The 17,500-nt window shown below is 44.6% G+C and overlaps 1 long non-coding RNA gene across 2 annotated transcripts in view; it reads right to left on the bottom strand.

The window, feature by feature from the left end:
• The window catches only part of LOC135103321 (uncharacterized), a 71,298-nt gene extending 63,599 nt beyond the window's left edge, over positions 1–7,699 (bottom strand). Inside the window, exon 1 of one of the 2 annotated variants that reach the window (XR_010269998.1) lies at positions 7,395–7,699. This is a non-coding gene — a long non-coding RNA (uncharacterized LOC135103321). The remainder of the gene's footprint in view (positions 1–7,394) is intronic. The other variant, XR_010269997.1, reaches the window with a different exon arrangement.
• Positions 7,700–17,500: the final 9,801 nt, after the last annotated feature.

The raw sequence follows: 17,500 nt of genomic DNA on the forward strand, positions 1-17,500 counted from the left end.
CCATCCTTCCTTCTTCATCCTTCACATGCAAATTCCCATTCCACGCCCCTCCCCTACGGTGCCTTGAGAGAGAGAGAGAGAGAGAGAGAGAGAGAGAGAGAGAGAGAGAGAGAGAGAGAGAGAGAGAGAGAGAGAGAGAGAGAGAGAGAGAGAGAGAGAGAGAGAGAGACCGTGTGTTAAATCAATATATATTTCCTTTACGTACATCAGCCAATATATTCTTTCGTTTTTTCTTTTTGCACGTGTTCATTTACTAATTTTTTTCCTTCTCTTTCTTTCTCTTCCTTGTCTTGGTCTGTTTTCCTTCTGTCTCTCACACGGGAAGAAAAACAGGAAAGACACACAGACACATTAAGATACATTATTACTTTACATATAAAATCAGTGTATCTCTCTCTCTCTCTCTCTCTCTCTCTCTCTCTCTCTCTCTCTCTCTCTCTCTCTCTCTCTCTCTCTCTCTCTCTCTCTCCCATCAATAACACGTAACTAAATCATTAAACACAAGCAACCGCCTTCTATCCTTCTCCTGTTTTACCTCCCCTTCTCTCTCTACACCCACCCGAGTCCCTTCCCTCCCATCCCCAGGCTCTCCACGCCTCAACCGACCACCCAGCGGCCAGAGTGTCTATTTATACCGTCAGGGTGACAGCAAAGAACACCTGTAATCAAGGTAATCGGAAGTGTGCCGCCTTACCTGTGCTTCATCAAGGGGGAGGAGGTGCATCTCTCACGTCGAGGTGGACAGGTGAGCAGGAGCAGGAGGAGGAGCAGGAGGAGCGGGAGGAGGGGGATGTGGAAGAGAGGGTGGAAGAGGAGGAGGACAAATGGAGGTTGAGTACAGATGACATGAATGAAGGAGGATGATAAAGAGATGAAAAATAAACGCGAAGGGAAGGAAGTAAAGGAAAAGGGAGAAAAAAAGGAAGGAAAGAAAGAAGGAAGGAAGGAAGGAAGAAGCTAAGAAGAGAAGAAAAAGGAAGAGAAGAAAAAGGAAGGAGAGAAGAAAAGGAGAACGGAAGGAAGGAAAGAAAAAAGGAAGAAGCTAAGAAGAGAAGAAAAAGGAAGATGAAGAAAAGAGAAGGGAGGGAAGAAGAAAGGATGGAGAAGATAAGGAGAGGAGGAGAAGGAAGATGAAGGAAGGGAGGAAGGAAGGGAGGAAAAGCTTACAAGTATATTCTTTTCCTAGATCAATTTCTCTCGTCACCTCAAGGCGTGTGAAGATGACTGCTGTGAAAAGTCATGATAAAATCTCAGTAAAAATGATGATGATTACCACCACCACCACCACCACCATCACCACCACCACCGACACCACCACCACCACCACACACTCGAGGCCCTCAGGTAATACTTCGCCAGATGTGTAGGTGCCACTCTTATTACACACCTGCTAATCATGTGCTGCATCTTCCTCTTCCTTCTCCTCCTCCTCCTTCTCTTCTTCTTCCTCCTCTTCTTATTTTTCCTGGTCTATCTCCTTTCATTTATATTTTTCCCTCTTCCTAATCCTACTCATGTGTCGCATACCCCTTCCTAATCGACCTCTTCTCTTCCTCTTCCTCCTCCTCCTCTTCCTCCTCCCTCGGTAGCGGCGACGGAGAGGAACGTGACGGTGATAACTACCTGGCAGGGCTGCACTGATATCACGCGCGCGCGCGCGCGCACACACACACACACACACACACACACACACACACACACACACACACACACACACACACACACACACACACACACACACACACACACACACGAAAATGGAGAAAAGTAAGAAGGAAGGAAGGAAGAAACGGAGGAAATGAGAAAAAAAGATGAATGAAAGGAAGGAAGGAAGGAAGAAAGGAAGGAAGGAAGGAAGGAAGGAAGGAAGGAAGAAAGGAAGGAGAGAAGGAATGAAAGAAGGAAAGTAACAAAACCTTTTCACTTACACACACACACACACACACAAACACACGCACTCAAACACACACGCTCAGACCAAAAGGGAACAAAGCTAATCACAGAATGCCTAATTAATACTTTTCTTTTATTCACCAAACAAGCAGGTACTTGCAATGGAGAGGCTAATTAACACGGTACAAAAGGAAGGAGTCCATGCATACATTGTGGTCGGGATCAGGTGGCTCAGTGTTGGGTTATGCTGGGCTTCATTACGGTACGCCGGCTTAGAATCAAACTAGATGCGGGAAGACAAGGTTAGTTAGCATAACTTAACCAGCGCTATATTGGGCTGCGCTATATTGAATGTGGTCTAGAGCAGATTATTAAGCTTGACTTCCCCAGATCTAATGCAGGATAAGCTCACCTCATCTACATAAAGTGAACTGGATGTATTGAGTGCGCTGAATTAAGGTTACCATTATTATTATAGGGTGAATCTACCATATTTGGGTACCGGTTAGGTGGACTGGCTTGGAATGAGGCAAAGGATAAATTCTTAAACATTCCTTTCTCTCACAGGGACTGCTTTCAAAGGCCACAGAGGTGATAAGTCAAATTCTAACGGATATTTTCCTCACTAATGATGGAAAATCCTTGTTAAACTATCACCAATTTCGAAATAGGAATCTTGGAATGAGGCAAAAATTATAAAACCTTTTCTTCTCTCATAAGGACTATTTTTTGCGGGTATTTCCCCCCAATAACGCTGGTGACACTAGTTGAACCGTCACTAGACTCATGAAACACCTCGGAAACCCCAAATAATCTCTAGAAATAGTCCAGACGGGAAGGGTTCGAGAATACGGGGCAAAGTTGTGCGGGTTTCAGGAGGAGGAGGAGGAGGAGGAGGAGGAGGAGGAGGAGGAGGAGGAGGAGGAGGAGGAGGAGGAGGAGTGGTTGGTTTGGGCTGGAAGTGCCATCACGACCATCGCATTGGACGCGGCCAGCCAGAAATGGACATGTCATTAAGTGGAAGACGACCTGGAGGAGGAGGAAGAGGAGGAGGAGGAGATAGTGGCGGTCGTGGACGTGGTAAGAAGCTTTAGTAGTTCCGAGAAGTGCCTGAGGATACGTTATGATTCTCTCTCTCTCTCTCTCTCTCTCTCTCTCTCTCTCTCTCTCTCTCTCTCTCTCTCTCTCTCTCTCTCTCTCTGCATCGTGCCCTCAGCGTGAAATAACAAACGTGCCTTGACAACTAACACTTCCCTCAGGCGTGTTGTGGAGGAGGGAGGGCGAGGGGAGATGACGTGTGTGCGGAGGGAGGGAAGGCTGACTGACTGACTGACTGACGAGTGAATAAGTAATGACTATTGGACGGACTGACTGACTGACTGACTGACTGACTGACTGACTGACGAGTGAATAAGTAATGACTACTGGACTGACTGACTGACTGACTGACTGGCTACCTGTATGACTAGTACTGGAGCTGCCGATTGAGTGATTAACTAATACAAAAAAATTATGACATATTGGCAGTAAATAAAACAAGAAAAAGCCTCCGCAACAAAGGGGAAATATTAATCCTGATAATAATGAAGGCGGACGTCAAGTAAATTATTATACCACAATAGAAACGTGTTGAAAATATAATGTTTTATTTTACAGCAACACAACAACCGGCCAGCCGCTTCCTGCCTCGTGCACGCATCAACCAAGAAAGCAGACACGAAAAAAAGAAAATAAATAAATAAATAAATAATAAATAAAATAAATAAAAAAGAATAAAATGAGAAAAAAATAATATTAGGTAAAAACATACAAACAATTAAGTGAGTGAATAAATAAATGATAAAGAGATGACTAACACACTCAACACAAGACTCCGCCTCGCATTCAGATCATTCATTGCGTTGCTAAACTAAAAACATACTTATTCATTTTTTCCCCCTCATTTCTATTCGATCATTCTTACATCACGTCTTATATTTAATTGCATCCTTATATTTTCAATCATCACTCGGCGCATTAAGACTCTTGCACGAAGGTAATAAACATAAATAGAAAATACAAAAGATAAAAGTATTAGAACAAAAAATATTAATATACAAGACAGAAGCGGTAAGAAACACACACACACACACACACACACACACACACACACACACACACACACACACACACACACACACACACACACACACATACACACACACAAGGTCAGACAGGTGGACGAGAGAGGTCAAAGGGAGGGGCGGGGATGGAAGGAAGAGGTGTGGAGGTAAGGAAGGAAGGAGGGACGGAGAGAAGAAAGGGGGGGGAAGGAGGAATGGAGGAGTCAAGGTCAGTGGATGTCATAAGTAAAAATCAACGATGTAAACAAAAAAAAATCTTGCTACTAAAAAGAGAAAGGAGGAGGAGGAGGAGGAGGAGGAGGAGGAGGAGGAGGAGGAGGAGGAGGAGGAGGAGGAGGAGGAGGAGGAGGAGGAAGAGACGGTAGTGGAAGAGGGGGAGGAGGAGGAGGAGGAGGAGGAGGAGGAGGAGGAGGAGGAGGAGGAGGAGGAGGAGGAGGAGGAGGAAGAGGAGGAGGAGGAGGAGGAGGAAGAGGAGGAGGAGGAGGAGGAACACAGTACAAGGAGAGGAGAGATAGGAACGAAACGAAAACAAAAGGTAGGAGGAGGAGAAAGAGAAGGAGAAGGAAAGAGAGATAACAACGAGGGAGGGGAGGAAAAGATATCTGGAGAGGATAAAGGAGGAAAAATGACTAGGAGGAGGAAGACAAGGAAGAGGAGGAGGAGGAGGAGGAGGAGGAGGAGGAGGAGGAGGAGGAGGAGGAGGAGGAAGACTTTGCAAGCAGTCAGGAAGATAAATCGGTGCTATGATCGGGCAAGGACGCTGCAGGTAAGTAATTAAACCCGGGCAGGGCAGGGCAGGTGCGGCTTACGTAGGCTTAAAGAGAGAGAGAGAGAGAGAGAGAGAGAGAGAGAGAGAGAGAGAGAGAGAGAGAGAGAGAGAGAGAGAGAGAGAGAGAGAGAGAGAGAGAGACTATCAGCAACACCCAATTTCAAATCACAGTAATTTCAAGCGCCAACAAGAACAAGGTTGTAGAAATCGACAAATAAATTCTGAGAGACATCCTCGGCAAGGGCACGGGAGAGGGAGGAGGGGGAGGGGGAGGGGGAGGGGAGACAGAAAGAGATAAGGATGAGGGGAGGAAAGGGAGAGTGGATACAGAGAGGAGGTAAGAGGGATGATGAAGGAGGGGTGAAGAGAAGGGAGGGAGAAAGAAGATGGAAATAGAAAGAGGAAGAGAAAGCAAGGAAATGGGAGTGCAGGAGGGGAAAGAGGGAGGGGTAGAGAGGAAGGGGCATGGAAGGCGAAGTAAGGGAGAGGAAAGAAATGAGAGGGAGAAAATAAGGGAGGTTGGGGGGCAGTTAAGATGACTGAAGGAGAGAGAGAGAGAGAGAGAGAGAGAGAGAGAGAGAGAGAGAGAGAGAGAGAGAGAGAGAGAGAGAGAGAGAGAGAGAGAGAGAGAGAGAGAGAGAGAGAGAGAGGAGAAGGAGGAGGAGGAGGAGGATAAAGAAAGAATGATTTAAAAAAAGAGAGATGAAAATGCAAGAAAGAGAGAAAAAAACTTTCTTCCACACATCACAGAGAACGGCTAAACACACACACACACACACACACACACACACACACACACACACACACATTCATAAAAGTACCAAGGTCAAGATGAACAAAAAAAAAAAAATCACAACAAAAACAATGAAATCCTTGTACTCAGTAAGGTGGACGAGAGAGAGAGAGAGAGAGAGAGAGAGAGAGAGAGAGAGAGAGAGAGAGAGAGAGAGAGAGAGAGAGAGAGAGAGAGAGAGAGAGAGAGAAAGTAGAATGAAGTTAGAAAGGAAGAAGAGGAAGAAACAGGAGAGAAAGGTGGATGTGTGAAAGGAGAAGGAGAGAGGGAGGGAGGGAAGAGAAAATGCGGAAGAGAGCAAGGGAGGGAATGGGGGAAGGGAGGGAATGGTGGGTGAGGTAAACGACAATCCGGCGAGAGAAGAGGAGGGAGGAAAGGAGAGGGAGAGAGGGAGGGATGGAGAAACAGAGAGGAAGATGGAGGGAGGGAGAGTAGGAAGAGATGGAGAAAGAAAAATTATTGTTTCGTAGTTAGAGAGAGAGAGAGAGAGAGAGAGAGAGAGAGAGAGAGAGAGAGAGAGAGAGAGAGAGAGAGAGAGAGAGAGAGAGAGAGAGAGAGAGAGAGAGAGAGAGAGAGAGAGAGAAACCAGGAAATGAGAAATACAAAGAAAGGGGAACAGAAAGAGGATGGAAGGATGTGTAAGAAAAAGAGAGAAAGAGAAAGAGAGAGGTAAAGAGAAAGCAAAGAAAGTAGAAATGAAGAACAAGAAAAAAATATACTAAAGAAGAAACAGGTAGAGGAATAAATGAGTAAACAAGAGAGAGAGAGAGAGAGAGAGAGAGAGAGAGAGAGAGAGAGAGAGAGAGAGAGAGAGAGAGAGAGCACGGTAAGGATGGCTAGCAGGGGGATGGCAAGGGCGGGGGGGGGGAGGATCAGCGATGCCATGCCTTCACACCTTTAATTTACAGCTTCGTACCTTCCCCTTCCCCTTCCTTGACGCCACCTGCCAGCCACACCAAGGCACGGCGCCCTCCCCGCTATTACCTCCAGCGCCCCGTCATTACACGGCACAGGAGGGGTGTCTCTTTCTTCCCGCGGGTGACGAGGAGGTGGAGTAGGAGCAGGAGGTGGTGGTGAGGAAGGGATGGGTAAGGATGATGGCTGTGGAAGGTAAGAAGGAAGGGAGGAGGGTACGAAAAGGGGATGGAGGTCGTCAGAATTGCAATGTAATGGGGTGGTGGTGGTGGTGGTGGTGATGGTGGTGGAGGTGGTAGTGGTGGTGGTGGCGGTGTTTATAATAATAGTGTTTTGGAGTGATAGAAATGCAATGCTAATAATTTTCCTAACCATTGCCATTATCATGAAAACTCTTGCCATTCATGCACACACACACACACACACACACACACACACACACACACACACACACACACACACACACACACACACACACGAACAAAAACATTCAGGCCATCGTGACAACCTAAAAACGAACTCCACACACACACACACACACACACACACACACACACACACACACACACACAGAAAAAAAAAGCACAAAAACCTACCAAAGGATGACACAAACGCACGCAGGAGTCTTCACGTTCAATAACTTCCCGGAAAAGTTCGTCAGATTCTCAGAAAACACCTTAACATAAATACCCACACACAAAAAAAAAAACACATACTGACGAGCAATTATCCCCATTACTGCCAGCCTTCACAAACCCACAATTACTTCCATATACAGCAGCACAAGACTACCGCCGCACGCCGCATTACAATACCCTAACACATATAAACACACTCAGCAGTCAAGGGAACAGAAGGGAGAGGATGGAGAGAGAAAAAAATACAATCCAGCAATCACTACCTTTCTCCTCCGCCGCCGCCACGCCAGCCGCGGTGCCTGCCTCTGCCCTTCCATCCTCGCGTCACTTCCACAATTTTAGCATCGTGTAGCCGCCGCATCCTCGCCTTCAGACACATCCTGGCGCCCTCAGACACACCGCTAGGGCCTCAACCAGCAGCCGTGACGTGCCTGACGCGGTAAATCCCTCAAGAACCGGTAAAAAAACACTTAAGTATGCACATGACGCGCGAGGACCCATCACCTCCCGACATTATCGCGGCCCCGGGTAGGTGATGCCGAACCTGCCCGCCAGCCCGCCAATCACGCCTCAGGGATGCGCCTCATGCCCCGCCCACCGCCCAGACACATGCGCGGGTGGCCTACTCTTACGTAATGCCCGTGACATCATCAAGGTCACTTCTGATTGGTGTGAAAAGCTTCTTTCCCTCCCTTTCCCTGGTTTCTATCTCTCCCTCTCTTCCGTCGTGCTCTCTCTCTCTCTCTCTCTCTCTCTCTCTCTCTCTCTCTCTCTCGTGGTGGTGATTAGTAATGAAGCACTATCATCACCATCATCACCGTTCACTACAGTATTATTATCTCTTTCATCACCATTAATGCTTGTGTGTGTGTGTGTGTGTGTGTGTGTGTGTGTGTGTGTGTGTGTGTGTGTGTGTGTGCTCCGGTAAGAGAAAGTTATAATAATGTCGAAGTTACTTTCCTTCCTTCATCCCTTCCTTCCTTCATCTTTCCTCTTTCCTTCCTTATTTTCTTATATCCTTCCTTCCCTTCCATCTCTCTTTCTCTTAGTTACACATCGTCACTTTTCTACCCAAACCAGACACTATTCATGCATGAGGATTTCTGAAGTCACTCTCTCACAGTACTGCCTGCATCTCTACTGAAGCCTTTCGTCTTTCGTTTCATTCCTGCCCTCTTCTCTCCTCCTCTTCATCCTGTTCATTCTTCTTCTCTTTCCTGGTATCTCCTCCTCCTCCTCCTCCATCTCCACCTCCCGCTAGATGGCACACTTGTTTACAGAAGCTCCCAGTAATGCGTCCCGCCTCTCAGTGACAGATTAAAGCAAGTCAGGTTCCTTTTCAAGTCCAGCAGGGCGAGCCGACTGGGTACGTCCACCTCCAGTCCTTCCCTTGTACCGCATTGCTACTTACTCTCCTCCCCCTACCCTCTCTCTCTCTCTCTCTCTCTCTCTCTCTCTCTCTCTCTCTCTCTCAAGCGTCTAGTAAAAACACCCTCTTTACGTCAAACAACTGCCTTTCTCTCCTAGCTTTCCCTTCTCTACCCTTCCTTCCTTCCATTTACCTACCTATCTCCTCTACACACTCCGCTCTCCCTTCTCATCCCCCTCTCTCTCTCTCTCTCTCTCTCTCTCTCTCTCTCTCTCTCTCTCTCTCTCTCTCTCTCTCTCTCCTACTCTCCACCTCTTGGCCTCTCTCTCTCTCTCTCTGCCAGTCCCAGCTAAGCCCTTATCACGTCCTCACCGCGGATTGTTTAATGGATCTGACACGTTGAGAACACAGACGGGATTGCCTCGTGTTAAGTAAGCGTCAAGTCTCTCTCTCTCTCTCTCTCTCTCTCTCTCTCTCTCTCTCTCTCTCTCTCTCTCTCTCTCTCTCTCTCTCTCTCTCTCTCTCTCTCTCTCTCTCTCTCTCTCTCTCTCTCTGTGTGTCTGTCTGTCTGTCTGGGTTGTTTTCTCTAGAGTTCTCTTTCCATTTAACATAGGAAACGATCTGTGCTGAAAAATATATATGAATGGATGTATTTCAAGATTGAACGTTTGCCATAGCATGTTAGATAGATAGATAGATAGATAGATAGATAGATAGATACATAGATACACAGATAGAAATTTAGATGTCTATTAACGATTTGCATTTGTTCATAAGTTAAGAAAATCGACACTGGAGACTAGAACAAGATAAAAAAAATTACCTTCAACACTTTTTTGTATGAAGATCGATCAAGGATACACAATAAAAAAAATAAAAAAGGGGGGTCCGCTAAGTTACCAGTTAACCAAGAAAAAAAAAAAAAAAAAGTGAAACAGGTAAATGATTTGCGATTAACACGCCGAACAAAATCTAAACAGGAAATAAAGACAAGATCATGACCAGCAAATAAAAATAAGACTTAGAATATAAACTGGAAGCAACACTCGTGCTAAGCTAATTACTTGCTACCTGAGAACCTGAGTATTTAATCAACCTTTCTTCCCCTCCTCGCTGAACCTTCACGCAAGAGTCACCCCTTTGAGAGAGCATTCCTCGAGCTACCGTTTTCCCCAGCACGCGGCGGCCCTCCTCAGAATGGGTCTATTAATCCTGCCCGGCGGTGGATGTATAGTCGATGTGAAAACGCCCGTCACTCACCCTGCCACTCAGCCATTTAGCGTATCACTGTGTTGAGTCAGACAGTAACTAAGACATCATGATTGGCAATGGTTCTCTTCTGTCTCTTTTCTTCCCCTTCTCATTCATCATAATTGTTTTTTTTTATTTATTTTTTTTTTATGGAATCAATTTTCTTGTAAATGGTTCCTTGTCAGATGATTGACAGTAACTGGTTGTCTCCCCCCTGTTTTTTTTATTCCATTTCATTGTCCATTCATAATTTTGTTTTTTTTTCTTTACTTTTCTTGCTCCTTCAGTTCTTAATCCTCTTCACCTCTCCTTCACTAACCTTTCCTCCTTGTCTCTCACCTACGAGTAGTACCACCCCTTCATTAACCTATTCTTTTTCCTCCCAATTCCTTACCTTCCTTTCTCTTCCTCCTTCTCTGTTTGCTCCTTCATCACCTTTATTTTCTTTCTCATTTCTACCTCCTCCTCCTCCTCCTCTTCTTCCTCGTCCTGGTGACCCTATTTGAGCAACGTAAACAGCAAACCTTCACCTGCCTCTACATCACCTGTGTCAGCCCTCATTAACAAGGTATAATGGTGGTCAATCTGGCCCCATGTTCTCTATAATGCTACAAGACATCACTTCCTGGGCCTGTCCACACTTTTTCCCCGCGCCGCCCTCCACGTCCCTCGATATGGGGCTCATAAAAAGGAGAAAAAGAAGCAATATGGATTATCTCAATGGACGGGTCTCGCTACACACAGCATCTTGATCTTCCGAGGAGAAAGTAAGCTGGCCAATCATAGAGGGAGGTTTGAATGGGGTAAGGTGATTGGCTAAGTGTTCTGGATCTCAATGTTATAGTGGCGTGGTGAAGGCGTCCAGGCAGCGACAGTGAAGCCTTGAGCTGGAGCCACGGTGGGTATTCATGGAGTTTTTGAATGGTTGAACGAGTCGATGGTGGAAATAGTGATGGTGGTGATAGCAGTAGTGGTAATAATAATAACGACGATGATGGTGATGATAATGATAATTCTTACGACGACAATGGCATATAAGTGAGAAACACGACACATAGGTAAAAAACATGGTACAACTGACAAAGTAAAAAAAAAAAAAAAAAAAAAAAAAAGAAAAACATACATTAATAAATTTCAAATACTAAAAATCGTCCCCCCCAAAAAAAAAAAAGGAAAAGAAATTTATAAACGAAAAAAAAAGTAATTAAAACTAACACCTCAAAAAATAAACAAAATCAATATTAAAATCAACAGAAACGCTAAAAAATATTAAAAATAAATTAATAAAAAATAAAAATACACTAAGTATTTCCCCGAGTGTGTGAGTGTATACAAGCATCCCTACGTCAGCGTCTGCTACTGTGCTGCTGCTGGCGGCGCTGTCAAGGGACGGACACTCACCCTTAGTCTGACAACGCCCTCTGGACAGGACATGGGAGCGAATGAAGACCGGGAAATAAAAAGGAAAATATTTATCTTTATGAAGGTGTCTCGTGTTTTGTTATCAGTAGAAGCATCAGTCTCTCTCTCTGTCTCTCCCTCTCTCACTCTCTGATTAAAAAAAAAAAAAGTGAGGAAAAACACAGAGTAAAAGATTATTGGCATGAAGGTTTCGCAAAGAGTTTCCACGAATTTCGACTTACCTGCAGCACAAACAGAGGCGGCAGCAGGTGAGTGGGTGCAGGTGTGGGCGTGGGCAGGTGTGTGCAGAACGAAGGAAGGGCAGGTAGAGTGGTGAAAGGTGTGCTGATAAGCTTTGTGCAGTGTTAAGTGTAAAAGTATGATATTCTGGATGGTGTAGTGTGTGTGTGTGTGTGTGTGTGTGTGTGTGTGTATGTGTGGAGTGGGGAGGAGGGGAGGAGAGGAGGACGAGGGGAAATAGGAGGAGGAGGGCAAAGGTGAGGTTAAGATTATGATAACAGGGTGATTACAGGTGTGTGTGTGTGTGTGTGTGTGTGTGTGTGTGTGTGTGTGTGTGTGTGTGTGTGTGTGTGTGTGTGTGTGTGTGTGTGTGCATTACGAAAAAAAATGTATAATCATGAAGTGAAAGTACAATCTGATAAGCTGAGGTGTCCTTCATTAAGAAAATTTTTGTTCCTCCTTGTTCGAATTTTATCATTTCCATCTTTCTTTATCAGGTCACTGGGCTTTCCTTTCCTTTATTAGTCACACATTTGTTAATTCACGCGTAATTTAATTTTCTCGAGTCTTACCTCAATAATAAGTAAATAAATAGATAAGATAAAAAAAAATAAATAAATTATCACTCTTAAGCCACCAGTTTATTTTTTTGCTATTATTAGTTTCACAAAACCATACCTGTCTCTTTTCCATGTATTTTCTTTTCCTGTTCTAATGTTATCGTTTAAAATCATTATGTAAAATCCTTTACTTATATTTACAAAGTTGGCATTAACTGTTGTGCCTCATTTTCTGGTTCAGTTCTACTCGATACTTTCCTTCCTCACGTGTGCTTCCATTTCCTCGTCTATTTTCATCTCATAAAATCAATGTATAAGAATTCTCTAATCCTATATACACACCGTACATTAACACAAGTCTACACTTAAGTACTTTGCTTTTTAAACACATTCTTTGCCTTATTTCTCAATCACTTGTATCTTTTCTTTCGGGCAACCTTCCAAAACCACCCTATGAAAATGTTCCATTCCTATTTACAAAGAACGCATTAACATGTACATTTAAATATCTTGTTTTTGTTTTGGCGTCACTTGGCGCTTTAAGTTCCTTCCTTGTCCTGGTCACACTCCCTCCTCCCATACCCGTCGCCCTTGGCTCCCTACGTCCTTCCTGCCTTCCTCTTTACCCTACATAGATGTTATCTCCACGCGCCAGACACGATCTATCATTAACACTATTTTTTTCTTCTTACCCCGCCCCCAAAAGAGGAATTACCCATCACTTTCGCTCCTGGCCAATAAATGTTTTTCTATTCGGACACGATTTTTTCCCCGCGTCGCAGGTAACCCAGGTAGCGTAGTGTAACAGGACCCTGCTAATGATACCCGGCCAGGTGCGTGTGAGTCAACCACACCACAACGATGCGAACCCGCCCGCTAGTTGGTGATATGCCACGTAATAAATGCCGTCATGTTTATTCGTATCTGCAAGTTTTTATTTTTTTCTCTCTCGTCTTTACAATTACCGACTGCCCAACAAGTTACTTATAAGCTGTCTATCGCAAAAGTTTATTAGATTATGAAGTGTTCTTTTTTTTTTTATCGAGGTGTTGTGGTGGTGCTCGAGTGTTTGTTGTCTGTGTTGATCTGGGCAAGATTTAGTGCTCGATTTAGCCTTTGTTACCTTTGTTAAGTGTGAACAGGTGGTGTAGGTGGAGACGCAAACAAGTGAAGGTGCACACGCCTCCATGCATCATACTTGTACACACACACACACACACACACACACACACACACACACACACACACACACACACATTTACACAAATACAAGAATGGTTATACTAATCTTAATCATCCGCTTCTGTTTTCCCTTTGATTTAAGTCCGTGTTTATTCGCCTCTCCAGTGAAGTTAAGAAGTTATAAGAATTATGTTAGAATTTCTCATGACTTCTGTTGGTGTGTCTATATTCTTTTCTATCCACACACACACACACACACACACACACACACACACACACACACACACACACACACACACACACACAGGGTATTATGATAGCCGTTCCATCAAGTAATCTTGCCCAAGTAAGGATATGAAACCTGCGAAAGCTTTTCCTTAAGAGCCTTACATAAAGCCGCACGAGAGAGAGAGAGAGAGAGAGAGAGAGAGAGAGAGAGAGAGAGAGAGAGAGAGAGAGAGAGAGAGAGAGAGAGAGAGAGAGAGAGAGAGAGAGAGAGAGAGAGAGAGAGATTCCTTCTTACAATGGATTGAAATCTCGACAATCATCTTCGTGTATCTGTGTGTGTGTGTGTGTGTGTGTGTGTGTGTGTGTGTGTGTGTGTGTGTGTGTTCCTGCCATTCTGCTGCACTATTTTACCTTGTGTGTGTGTGTGTGTGTGTGTGTGTGTGTGTGTGTGTGTGTGTGTGTGTGTGTGTGTGTGTGTGTGTGTGTGTGTGTGTGTGTGTGTGTGTGTGTGTGTGTGTGTGTGTGCGCGCCCCTCTCTCTCTCTATCTGTCTGTGTGTGTGTGTGTGTGTGTGTGTGTGTGTGTGTGTGTGTGTGTGTGTGTGTGTGTGTGTGTGTGTGTGTGTGTATCGCCTGCCCACCCTCTCCACCACATAAACATTATTTAAAAGCGAGAAAAATAGGAGGAGAAAAAGTGGCCCAAATTATTACTGATCCAACCGTTAAGTCTCAGCGCGGACATAATATTGCCCCGGGAAGACGCGCAAAAAGGAAGGAGAGAGAGAGAGAGAGAGAGAGAGAGAGAGAGAGAGAGAGAGAGAGAGAGAGAGAGAGAGAGAGAGAGAGAGAGAGAGAGAGAGAGAGAGAGAGAGAGAGCAAACAACCGACTCCGAAACATACTATAGAAAGAAAAAAATCACGAAACATATTTAAAACTTATGAAAGAGACAGAAAAAGAAAGCAAACTACATAAAAACACCCAATTACACCACAAATAACAAACAAACAAACAAACAAACAAACAAACAGGTAGACAAACAACAGCATCTTGCCCCGTGACACCTGGAGCACCTATCCGGCACCATTAATCAAGCACAGGTAATAAGGCAGCCGGGCAGGTGTGTGCCAGGCAAGGAGTACAAAAGCCTACCTGAACTTAAGTTGGACAGGTAAGTCATCCATCACCTTAATTACCCTGCACTTTTCAGTCTAAGAGGCGACGGATTAGTAAGAAAAATATGAGGGGGAAAATGTTGCATAAAGAGGTTAGGAAAGAAAACGTAATGAAGGCGATAGGAAGTCAAGGGAAACTGAAGGAATTTTGTGGCTTAGTCTAGGAGCGTTGGCTAAAGGTAGGTGAAGGGAACAATGTGGTTTTTGTGGTGTTTATTTGGGTACCGATTTGCTCTCTCTCTCTCTCTCTCTCTCTCTCTCTCTCTCTCTCTCTCTCTCTCTCTCTCTCTCTCTCTCTCTCTCTCTCTCTCTCTCTCTCTCTCTCTCTCTCTCTAAATCAACCTCTCCAGTTATTTTTTTAAACTCAATAACGTAATTTTCGTAGTCTTTTGGTTAATTATTGATATTCTCTCTCTCTCTCTCTCTCTCTCTCTCTCTCTCTCTCTCTCTCTCTCTCTCTCTCTCTCTCTCTCTCTCTCTCTCTCAGCACAAAAGTCAGCCTCGCAGTTCTTATAATGTCCAGCGTCATGATTCCCTAATTATGGGTGCCTAACTTTTCTCGCTGCGCCAAGTGGACATTTTATATTTTTCTTGCGCCTCATCTCTTATATGGAACGATATTATTTTTTCTCGGTATTTTTCACTGAAGGAGATAACAAAGTGTCATTACTATCACTACTACTAATACTATTACCCTGCTCCTCCTGTGTCTCCTCCTCTTCCTCCTCCTCCTTACTACTACTACTACTATTTGTACTATTATTGCCACTATTATTACTTCATTCCATTATTATTACTATCATTCCAGCGGTGTGTGTGTGTGTGTGTGTGTGTGTGTGTGTGTGTGTGTGTGTGTGTGTGTTATTGTCCTTTCTCCTCCTATATTTACCCTCATCTGTCTCTCTCTCTGACAATGACTCACTCTCTCTCTCTCTCTCTCTCTCTCCCATCTCACACACACGCATGCATTCTCACATACACACAAACACACACAAGTTATTCCCCGCTATTACCTGTGACAAATCTTCTGCTACCTTTACTTTATCTAATCTCCAGGCTCGTGTTTTCCTTGCATTGTCTTGCCTCAACTCCCTGACATAACGATACCTGTCGCCCGGACCTAATACATTTACCTGCCACTCCCACCTGAACCCGTGTCTGTGTGTGTCCAAAGCAGTTTCTCTCCATTTTTTTCTCCCTCCTCGTCCTCTCCCTGCACGCGACTCTCTCCTAACTCTATTAATCCGTGTCTACTCTTTCACCCGAATCTATTCATCTATACTACTGCTACTTGTGTGTGTATGTGTGTGTGTGTGTGTGTGTGTGTGTGTGTGTGTGTGTGTGTGTGTGTGTGTGTGGTATGCGATGCGTAGTGAGGAGGAGGAGGAGGAGGAGGAGGAGGAGGAGGAGGAGGAGGAGGAGGAGGAGGAGGAGGAGGAGGAGGAGGAGGAGGAGCAGACGGCTTAGCTGTAGAGAAAAAAATCTTAGATATATTCAAGGTTAACTCGCAGGAGCTTATTATCATTATTGCTTCCTTTTTTTGGGTAGGTGTATGTAAGTACGTGTGTGTGTGTGTGTGTGTGTGTGTGTGTGTGTGTGTGTGTGTGTGTGTGTGTGTGTGTGTGTGTGTGTGTGTGTGTGTGTGTGTGTGTGTGTGTGTGTGTGTGTGTGTGTGTGAGCTTCGTAATCTCTTCCGTCCTCTTCCTACCTCGAAGCCCTCTCCTTCTCCTCCTCCTCCTCCTTCTCCTCCTCCTCCTCTTCCACCTCCTCCTCCTCCTCCGCTACCCCTTCCCCTCCCCCCCCCGCGGCAGGACGATGAATAAGGCAAAAGGTCAAAGCAAATTATTCTGGACAGACTGAGAAAAAATGCAGAAACGAGAGTGAAAGTTGTATACATATTTCCTTGATTTCCTGCTTTTTTTCTGAATTATTTTTTTCTTCCGTAGCGTTCTTATGAGCACGAGGAGGAGGAGGAGGAGGAGGAGGAGGAGGAGGAGGAGGAGGAGGAAGAGGAGGAGGAGGAGGAGGAGGAGGAGGAGGAGGAGGAGGGGTTAGGAAGACATGAGAGGATAAACAACAAAAACAACAACAACAACAACAACAACAACAACAATACCAATAACAGGGGCAGCAACAGGACAGGAGGAGGAGGAGGAGGAGGAGGAGGAGGAGGAGGAGGAGGAGGAGTGGAAGGTCACGAATCTAATATATTACAGGCAGTGGCCAGCAGAAGGTGGGTCAAAACAATTGTATCTACACACATCTTGTTTCCCTCACCTTTCTGATACACATCTTTATAATTCCCTCATTGTTTCCAGCATTAAGATAACCACCCCCTTCTCTCTCTCTCTCTCTCTCTCTCTCTCTCTCTCTCTCTCTCTCTCTCTCTCTCTCTCTCTCTCTCTCTCTCTCTCTCTCTCTCTCTCTCAGTCAGGATGTACTAAGGACACCTGGCTGTGATTCATTACCTTGCTTCACACCTGTTCCGGCCTCAACATCTATTTCCAGACACCTTCTACTTTCTCTGTGTTCGTGGCGTTGTTATCTTATCTTTGCCGTCTACTGAATTATTTTAGTGGGGTTCTTTTATTGTTTTTTGTTTATATATTTTTTTTCTAATGTATTTTCTTTCTTATACACGAATATTTGTTTTCTTCAATGTCACCTACTTATTTATCTTTTTCCTTTATTTTATTCTATTTCTTTGTTTTCGATCTCCGTTTTGTTTATCCGACGTGTTTCTTTTTTATTACCTTTTTTTTACTTTCATCTATTTAACTTCATGATTTTTCTTTCTTTCTAATTTCTACCGCTCATATTTTCCTCTTTTTTTTTTATCTTTCTTATCTTTCCTTTTCTTCCTCTGCTCTTAGTCTCCTCCAGATAACGCTACTAATTACTTACAAACAACCTCTGAATACCCAACACCTCTAATGCTGTTCCTCCATGGACCAAAGACCTACAGTA

The sequence above is a fragment of the Scylla paramamosain genome, chromosome 9, assembly GCF_035594125.1.
Source record: "Scylla paramamosain isolate STU-SP2022 chromosome 9, ASM3559412v1, whole genome shotgun sequence".
NCBI classification, from domain to species: domain Eukaryota; kingdom Metazoa; phylum Arthropoda; class Malacostraca; order Decapoda; family Portunidae; genus Scylla; species Scylla paramamosain.